The sequence below is a fragment of the Procambarus clarkii genome, chromosome 62 (genome assembly GCF_040958095.1).
Source record: "Procambarus clarkii isolate CNS0578487 chromosome 62, FALCON_Pclarkii_2.0, whole genome shotgun sequence".
Classification (NCBI taxonomy): domain Eukaryota; kingdom Metazoa; phylum Arthropoda; class Malacostraca; order Decapoda; family Cambaridae; genus Procambarus; species Procambarus clarkii.
In genome coordinates, this window is record NC_091211.1 from 28,362,713 (window position 1) to 28,372,079 (window position 9,367).

Here is a 9,367-nt window from a genome sequence, read left to right on the forward strand (position 1 = left end):
TTGTGTAATAGAGAATGTTAATGCCTGTGTGTGTGTAAAGTTTTCCCGCGCGTGTTGGTGAGGGCGGCGTCCGGGCGCCGCCGCCGGGACACAGAGGAACCTGACGTGACTGACGGAGGGTGCGTGTAGGGTGGGTCGTGGGGCCTCACTCTTGTGGGGTGGCTGACCTCGGGGCGCCTGGCGTGACGAGTACGCTAGTCAAGCTGGTGAGTGAGAAAGGATTATCATGTTGTCTTGTGTCCCATTCCCCTGTGTCTTTCAATGTAATGCGCGCACTTTGTTGGTTTGTTAAAGTCACGCAAATTCATAATAATTGTGCTAGTCACTTGCGCGTTTCTTCTCGTTTTTAAGCGTTTAAAGTGTATCTCTAGAATTAGCATGTGTTCTATGTTTTCATTTTTAATTGACGTACATTTACTGTAAATAAGGAAGTGGGGAGGCTCTGCTGATTTATATTATTGCTTGTAGTTATTAGTATAAATGCAATTCCCCTCCTCACAGGTAAATAGGCATCTGGGAGTTAGACAGCTGCTAGAGACTGCTTCCTGGGGGTGTGCGCGCGCTAGAAATATATATATAGTAGACTTCAGAGGAAAATTTTCCAGGAGTCATAATATTAGACAACCGGCGGTTAGAAAGGCGGGGTCCAAACACTAACAGTTTAGTCCTACAGGCACAAATAGTAAACACTGTAACCAAAAGGTTGCCCTCAGAACGTAAATGTCAGCCGAATATTCATTTTAAATGTCAATATCTGAATAATGCAAACATTTAAAAATTTAATTGTCTGCGGACTTTGGAATTCACATTTCACGTCCTCCGACTTGATGAAAGCAGTTGCTTAGAGGCCTAACCCCTTTCGAAGGTGGCATTAGGCTAGAATCAACCCCGCATCCTATGACACACACTATAAAATATCTTTAATCCTGCAAAGTTTAATGAGGCTAGCCCCAAACATCTGGCGTCCATCCTTGGACAGGAAAAATCTTATTTTAAAAAAGCATCTGTTTTCTGTCGTACATTCTGGCTTGCCAAGTTCAAAGTTGATACACTTTGTTTGCGCTACATTTGACCTTTTCAAGACGTGATCCTCATTAATGTCCTCAAACTTGTTCAGTATTTTAAAGGTATCGACGAGATTAGTCGTGTCATGCCTGATTTTCAGTGTTTGTCCTCTTGCCCATAACCGTCTGGTATGAGAGTTAACTCTGTACTGGGATGATTTTTATCACTCCGTGTTCAACTTTTCCTCAATACAGATAATGTCCTTTTGGAGGTGAGGTTTCTTGCTTGGATATAGTAGTCCAGATGGGGGAGGGGGGTGGGCACACCAGTCTTGTACAGTTGAATAACTACTTTCCTTTCCATGAAGTCAAAAGTTCTTTGACTATTCCTAAGTTTTTTATTGCAGCACCTACTATTGCAACTTTCACTTGTAATTGTGTATCTTAAACTTGTTCGGGCATTACTGTGGGTCTGTGTGTATACTAGACTTGCACATGCCGTATTGTGCAATCATGTACATGTACTAGATTTGTCCAGTCCTGTGCACCCATGTATGCATATACTAGATTTGCGCAGGCAGTACCGTGCAATCATGTATACACTAGTAATAATACTGTGCACTCATACATGTGTTTACTAGAATTGTGCAGGCAGTTCTGTGAACTGTTATACGACTTGCCAATGCAGTACTGTTCACTCATGTATATACTAAACTTGTGCAGACAGTACTGTACTAGGTTTGTACAGGTAGTAAGTACTCTACAGTCATGTACGTGTATATTATAATACAGTTCGTACTGTGCAGTTATGTACTTGTGCCTACCCAAGAGAGAGGACTTGTTTGACCTGCAGCTCATCTCCCCGAGGAAACGGAAGCAAGGGTCCGTAGAATTGAACAAGACTGCGCAATTTTCATCCTCGCAACTAGAAATTGTTTACAGACTGACAACGAGGGTTTGGAAGAGATTTCCCTAAGGGTCAACATCAAATTTACACAGTTCCAATAATTACTGCTGATGAAGTTTGCATATTTAATTAAGAATGGCGTCATGTGTCCGTAAAGCCTAGTTACATAATCGTTACGAAAGGCAGAGTTAGCTAGGCTACTGGTATGGCAGAGTAAGAGCAGTGGATAAGGTATTATACTTTACTCATGGGGCCAAACGTTTACAAATTCCTTAAAGACTTTGATTGTTAGAATCCTTACAGTGAAACTGTGACATATAATGGAAAACTGGCTATTTGGTTCGTTGCTCTAAGAAAAATGCATCTAGCACATAATGTTTGATACAGACATGGTCACTGCTTGATCGCAAGCGGGGATTTTTCTGGCGGGGGAGAAAGAAACAATTGCGCAGCGCGTCCCGCGGCGTTGCGCGGGCAGTTTGGGGCCGTATAAATACGGGCGCACACTGGGGCTCTGCCTCACTCCGCCTGATATAATAATAAACTTTAACGCCCCATACTGCAAGTATCTTTCTCCCCCTGGTCAGAAAACTAATGAGAATGTCTCTCACTGCCTTTATTTTCCCTCGTTGATACCTCGATCGCTTTGTTATTTGTTTATATTTATTTAAATTACATCTCGTATTTATATTAATCTTTAATATCAATACTCTTCAATTAGTTTATTTTTTGTCAGCGTTCTGCTCTTAGTTTTCTCTTGTCTTTAACTTATTTGATTTCGAATGAGAGTTTTGATTTTTGGTGCCGGAGGCGGTCAGCTTATTGTGCACCCCATACTCATCCTGTGAGCGGTATTGTGCACCCCATACTCATCCTGTGAGCGGTATTGTGCACCCCATACTCATCCTGTGAGCGGTATTGTGCACCCCATACTCATCCTGTGAGCGGTATTGTGCACCCCATACTCATCCTGTGAGCGGTATTGTACACCCCATACTCATCCTGTGAGCGGTATTGTGCACCCCATACTCATCCTGTGAGCGGTATTGTGCACCCCATACTCATCCTGTGAGCGGTATTGTGCACCCCATACTCATCCTGTGAGCGGTATTGTGCACCCCATACTCATCCTGTGAGCGGTATTGTGCACCCCATACTCATCCTGTGAGCGGTATTGTGCACCCCATACTCATCCTGTGAGCGGTATTGTGCACCCCATACTCATCCTGTGAGCGGTATTGTGCACCCCATACTCATCCTGTGAGCGGTATTGTGCACCCCATACTCATCCTGTGAGCGGTATTGTGCACCCCATACTCATCCTGTGAGCGGTATTGTGCTCCCCACACTCATCCTGTGAGCGGTATTGTGCACCCCATACTCATCCTGTGAGCGGTATTGTGCTCCCCACACTCATCCTGTGAGCGGTATTGTGCACCCCATACTCATCCTGTGAGCGGTATTGTGCACCCCATACTCATCCTGTGAGCGGTATTGTGCACCCCATACTCATCCTGTGAGCGGTATTGTGCACCCCATACTCATCCTGTGAGCGGTATTGTGCACCCCATACTCATCCTGTGAGCGGTATTGTGCACCCCATACTCATCCTGTGAGCGGTATTGTGCACCCCATACTCATCCTGTGAGCGGTATTGTGCTCCCCACACTCATCCTGTGAGCGGTATTGTGCACCCCATACTCATCCTGTGAGCGGTATTGTGCTCCCCACACTCATCCTGTGAGCGGTATTGTGCACCCCATACTCATCCTGTGAGCGGTATTGTGCACCCCATACTCATCCTGTGAGCGGTATTGTGCACCCCATACTCATCCTGTGAGCGGTATTGTGCACCCCATACTCATCCTGTGAGCGGTATTGTGCACCCCATACTCATCCTGTGAGCGGTATTGTGCACCCCATACTCATCCTGTGAGCGGTATTGTGCTCCCCATACTCGTCCTGTGAGCGGTATTGTGCACCCCATACTCATCCTGTGAGCGGTATTGTGCTCCCCATACTCATCCTGTGAGCGGTATGGTGCACCCCATACTCATCCTGTGAGCGGTATTGTGCACCCCATACTCGTCCTGTGAGCGGTATTGTGCACCCCATACTCGTCCTGTGAGCGGTATTGTGCACCCCATATATATATTCATCCTGTGAGCGGTATTGTGCGCCCCATACTCATCCTGTGAGAGGTACCTTACCTTGAGGTAGCTCACAAACAGATGACGAGGACACACCTTATAATAACAGCTAATAAACTACGCTGGAAAATCTCTCTCTCTCTCTCTCTCTCTCTCTCTCTCTCTCTCTCTCTCTCTCTCTCTCTCTCTCTCTCTCTCTCTCTCTCTCTCTCTCTCTCTCTCTCTCTATATATATATATATATATATATATATATATATATATATATATATATATATACAATATATACACCGGAGATAAATCTTTTGTTAATGCCTAAAATTATTGTCAACATTGGATATTACAGGACAGTGGAGTTGGTATTGGTGATTTTTAGTTTGCAGTATACAGCACACATGTCAGTTGTCTACTGGAAGTGAAATATGAATCCAGTGCAAGAATTGATATCATTGGTAATAAGATGATTTGCTATCTTATGCAGCGTGAGCCTAGATTTATCTCTAAATGGCTAAAAAGTTTATAATGTAAATTGTATATTTATAGTGTGCTGTATAGTGTGTGTCCGTATTTTACTACGAACACTTTATACTTTAATTCATCTAGATTCCCATGCAGGCCGAAATGCCAGATACTTACACTCAAGTTGTATTCGAGGTGTGATAAAGTCTCTCGATACTTATGTTGTTACCTGCCCCATACAGGTGTTTGTAATTTATGTTGTTACCTGCCCCATACAGGTGTTTGTAATTTATGTTGTTACCTGCCCCATACAGGTGTTTGTAATTTATGTTGTTACCTGCCCCATACAGGTGTTTGTAATTTATGTTGTTACCTGCCCCATACAGGTGTTTGTAATTTCATACCGGGGCGGTCTATTGCGAGGGGTCTCTATTGTGCTTCCTGACGTACATATATATTTTGCTGTGCCTCGCGCATATGAGTTTCTATGGCAGGAAAAGAGCTGTTACTCTAACTGCATTAACTTGACAGTTAAACCCTGGGGGGGGGGAGCCTTTGTACCTGGAACACTATCCCACAGTTCACTCAATTCTGGCCCATAATGGCTGTTGGGTGTAACGGATGAAATGGAGTGAATGGAATTAACTCATATTGTCTTCTCGACCCGCCACTAAACTGATGTACTAAATTGTCCGAACGTAACCCAACCGAGGACCCATGACAGAAAACGGGATATCACGTTAATTTTGCGAGCCACTATGATTTTTGGCCTTTGGGGGATTTATATACCAAAATACGATGTGCTCGAGAGGACGGATTGGTTAACTTTCAGAGCGGGCCGGAGAGTTATCAACCCCAGACTCGTTGGTAAGCAATCCTTTCTCAGGCCATGCTCGTCCAGGCTGCGCCAGTCCACAAACACCCATTGATAAATTTTAACATAAGGTGTAAACTAAACGGGATTTTCTCAGATATAAATGAATGCTGCTATTCATATATTTGTGTTTAGTTAACGTTGGGTAGGTTAGGTATTTTGTTGGAAATTAATTATACACAACATTGTCAGTAGGTGGACGGGACGACGCGAGTGCGCTTCCAATAGGACGTGAGGGAAGCACTAATGGAGAAAAGTTCGTACAATCAGCTGTTGGTTAATGCGTCAAGAGTTCGTAAAAGGCGTGAAGGACGCAATGGTTGACTTTGGATAATGTTTTCAATGTTTACTTTTCGGGGAAGTGACTTGCCCGAAACGCTCCTGGCGGTATGGGTTCGAGTCACTTCTGGGGTGTGAGTTTTCAGTTTGATATATATATATATATATATATATATATATATATATATATATATATATATATATATATATATATATATATATATATATATATATATATATATATATATATAACAAAATAATGACTTGTATGTGGCAAGCAGGGCTGCATTAGTTGGTCACGGACAATCATTATACAAGCGGGTAATGATGGTCATTAATCAAGAAGGTAATGGTAGTACTGACAACAGTTAAAAGACCAAAAAATAAAAAAGCTAGCAGACCAGAAACGAAAAGAACACACAACACAAGGGAGAACTACAAGAACACGCTTAAGCTGACCATGACATTATACCGATTAAGCTGACCATGAATACCACCAATTAAGCTGACCATGAACACTACCAATTAAGCTGACCATGAATACCACCAATTAAGCTGACCATGAACACTACCAATTAAGCTGACCATGAACACTACCAATTAAGCTGAGTATGAACACTACCAATTAAGCTGACCATGAACACTACCAATTAAGCTGACCATGAACACTACCAATTAAGCTGAGTATGAACACTACCAATTAAGCTGACCATGAACACTACCAATTAAGCTGACCATGAATACCACCAATTAAGCTGACCATGAACACTACCAATTAAGCTGACCATGAACACTACCAATTAAGCTGAGTATGAACACTACCAATTAAGCTGACCATGAACACTACCAATTAAGCTGACCATGAACACTACCAATTAAGCTGACCATGAATACCACCAATTAAGCTGAGTATGAACACTACCAATTAAGCTGACCATGAATACCACCAATTAAGCTGAGTATGAACACTACCAATTAAGCTGAGTATGTCGGTGAGGAGGAGGAAACAAGAGGCAAGAGGAGCACTGACTCACCCAGAGCGAAGCCATCTTTGGTCCACTGTGCTTGGCCTTGCTGGTGTTCCACACGGCACCTGAGGACCACGTCCGCCCCCTCTGGCACCTCTGCGCTCGTCGGCGTCTCCAAGAACCGCTGGAACAACCTCCCGCTACCTGCTGGCAAGGGAAGGAGCACACACGCCTGGCTTGTACTCCTGTAAAGTACGCTCAGACCGTCTTTAATTACTTAATAATGATAGGGTGAGAACTGTGTTCTCACCTTGTTGTGCTTGCGGGGGTTGAACTCTGGCTCTTTGGTCCCGCCTCTCAACTGTCAATTAACTGGTATCAGTGACGTGATGCAACACAAGGGAAGAGTTCATTATGGAATATAATGCCATTGTAATACCACTCAAGACTCAAAACTTGGAGTTTTACACTCCATATACCTGGAGTGTAATTAGACTTGTACCGTTGTGACTTCTGCCTCAAAACTGAGGCGAATGACAAATTGTAGCTAGGGTCACTCTAGGTATAAATTGCTGACCATATTGAGAATTTGGGGTCAGTTATTGTACCCATTTTATATATGACTCTGTATCCACCCTCCATGTTACGGGATATTCATGCCCGTGCTACGTCTTGGATGGCTTAATCATCAATTAATCAATCACCCTCCGTCATCACAACCGGTATGGGATCCATAACAAACACGTTAAGCTAACCAAAATACCAGCTGTTAAGAGTTTATTAAGAATCCTGTTCTTTAACAGTACTCACATGCATCTCTAAATATTTGTATAACATGAACCCAACCCCCACACAGGAAAAGAAACGAAAGCAACGATATTTCTGACCCTCCTGGACCCGTATGGAGTCGTAGCCTGGACGGACACGGGGCATTGTAAGGCCAGAGTTGGCTTGTTTGTCTTCACCCATGTTATCATAACTCTTCATGTGTCTATATTTTCTGAAAACATAAATGCGACTTAAACTAAGTAAATTACCCGAAACGCTATGCGTGTTACTGGGTTTGCAAGACTTTAAAACATATGAGTCTAATGTAATCTCACCACATGTACCTTCTTGCGAATAAAATATTATTATTAAAGAAATTATTTACTTTTGGTATCTTATGTTTTAACTAGAGACTGCCGTAGCGGGTGTCCGAGCGGCCAAGTCTCCACCTGACACTTGCAACTGTTGCAATAGATGCACCTGTGTGTGTGTGTGTGTGTGTATTCACCTAGTTGTGTTTGCGGGGGTTGAGCTTTGCTCTTTCGGCCCGCCTCTCAACTGTCAATCAACTTTTTACTAACTACTTTTTTTTCTCTCTCTCCCCCCCCCCATCCCCAGGAAGCAGCCCGTGACAGCTGACTAACTCCCAGGTACCTATTTACTGCTAGGTAACAGGAGTATTCAGGGTGAAAGAAACTTTGCCCATTTGTTTCTGCCTGGTGCGGGAATCGAACCCGCGCCACAGAATTACGAGTCCTGCGCGCTATCCACCAGGCTACCAGGGCCCCTGGTAGCCTGTGTGTGTGTGTGTGTGTGTGTGAAATAGTTGCCAAGACAAGAACCGTCTGGCCTTAGGATAGTGATTTACTGCGACAAGTCACCAGGGCATCCCTTACCTGTGGACAGTTCAAGGTTCGTCACCTGGCTTTTTTCTCTCTTAACTTACGGGCACACTGAGGCGTGTTGTGTGTTAGATGGGGGGGAGGGGTGTTACCACTGGTAATGTAAGATAGCTTGCAACGTGGTGGCGTCCACCGGGTGTGGTACACCTGCTGGGGGCCCCGGTGGAAGAGGATGGTTGGTGTCACTTTCATAAGCCGATTTCATTTAAAATTAGGCCAGTTTTGGCCATAGCGCATACGAGCGAAAAGAGACGTCATTTTTAAGAGGACGGGTTGGGTGGGTGTCGTGTTCTCACCACTCTGAGCCTCCCGGCAAACCTGTTCACGCTTCCTGTGACTCCCGGCTTAAACCTCTCGGCTGGAAGACCCCCCAACTTGTTTTAGTATTAAATCCCACTTCAATTTCGGGTCAAGCAAGCAACCAACAATTACCACAACAGGTGTGCTCACCAGGACGGCACCAGGGTGTTCACCAGGACGGCGCCAGGGTGTTCACCAGGACGGCACCAGGGTGCTCACCAGGACGGCACCAGGGTGTTCACCAGGACGGCGCCAGGGTGTTCACCATGACGGCGCCAGGGTGTTCACCATGACGGCGCCAGGGTGTTCACCAGGACGGCGCCAGGGTGTTCACCAGGACGGCACCAGGGTGTTCACCAGGACGGCACCAGGGTGCTCACCAGGACGGCACCAGGGTGTTCACCAGGACGGCGCCAGGGTGTTCACCAGGACGGCGCCAGGGTGTTCACCAGGACGGCACCAGGGTGTTCACCAGGACGGCACCAGGGTGTTCACCAGGACGGCGCCAGGGTGTTCACCAGGACGGCGCCAGGGTGTTCACCAGGACGGCGCCAGGGTGTTCACCAGGACGGCGCCAGGGTGTTCACCAGGACGGCACCAGGGTGATCACCATGACGGCGCCAGGGTGTTCACCAGGACGGCACCAGGGTGATCACCATGACGGCGCCAGGGTGATCACCATGACGGCGCCAGGGTGATCACCATGACGGCGCCAGGGTGTTCACCAGGACGGCACCAGGGTGATCACCATGACGGC

The 9,367-nt window shown here is 45.5% G+C and overlaps 1 protein-coding gene across 1 annotated transcript in view; it reads right to left on the reverse strand.

Moving 5' to 3' along the window:
• LOC123766685 (nephrin) overlaps positions 1–6,833 on the reverse strand; it is a 62,257-nt gene extending 55,424 nt beyond the window's left edge. The window contains exon 1 of the mRNA XM_045755964.2: positions 6,707–6,833. The gene's annotated coding sequence lies outside the window, so the exon portion shown is untranslated. The remainder of the gene's footprint in view (positions 1–6,706) is intronic.
• Between the last annotated feature and the right edge of the window lie 2,534 nt (positions 6,834–9,367).